We start from the raw sequence: 537 nt of genomic DNA, 5'->3' as shown, positions 1-537 counted from the left end.
TTTCATTTATTCTCTGAGGGCCTCATTTCATTCCTGACTAGAAATCTTCTCTCAAGTCCTTTCTAGTTAAATCCTTCCCTAATTCATTCATCATATAGCAACTGGCTTTTCTCACGGAGGAAGAAGATCAAGAGTGGCCAAGATGGGCCCCATAGTCCTTTTGTAACCTAATCTTCGAAGTGACAAGCCTTTCTCTTGCTGCTGATTTTCACAAGAAGTAAGTCATTAAGTCCAGTTCAAGAGGACTGGTAGGTGGGGGTGTTGTGGGGGGGGGGGAGGGTGAAGTTCAATGGTAGAGCACCTGCCTAGCATGTAAAAGACCATAGTTCAATCTCTAGACTCACTACAAGTAAGCAAAGAAAACAGGGATTCAAAGAATATCACAAGCAGAGTTTATTGGAGACCATCATAAATGCTGCCTGCCACTTTTACTTAAATATAAAGGTGATGGATTTTTTTAAGGGGGAATTTAAAAGTAAATTAAAATGTGAGAATTGTTATTATTATAAAGGAGGTGGAAGCTAGATTGCATGTTGA

Source organism: Dipodomys spectabilis, unplaced genomic scaffold (genome assembly GCF_019054845.1).
Source record: "Dipodomys spectabilis isolate Male_0828 unplaced genomic scaffold, ASM1905484v1 ptg000032l, whole genome shotgun sequence".
Taxonomy (NCBI): Eukaryota; Metazoa; Chordata; class Mammalia; order Rodentia; family Heteromyidae; genus Dipodomys; species Dipodomys spectabilis.
The sequence above is the reverse complement of the archived record's forward strand: the minus strand, read 5'-3'. Positions refer to the sequence as shown.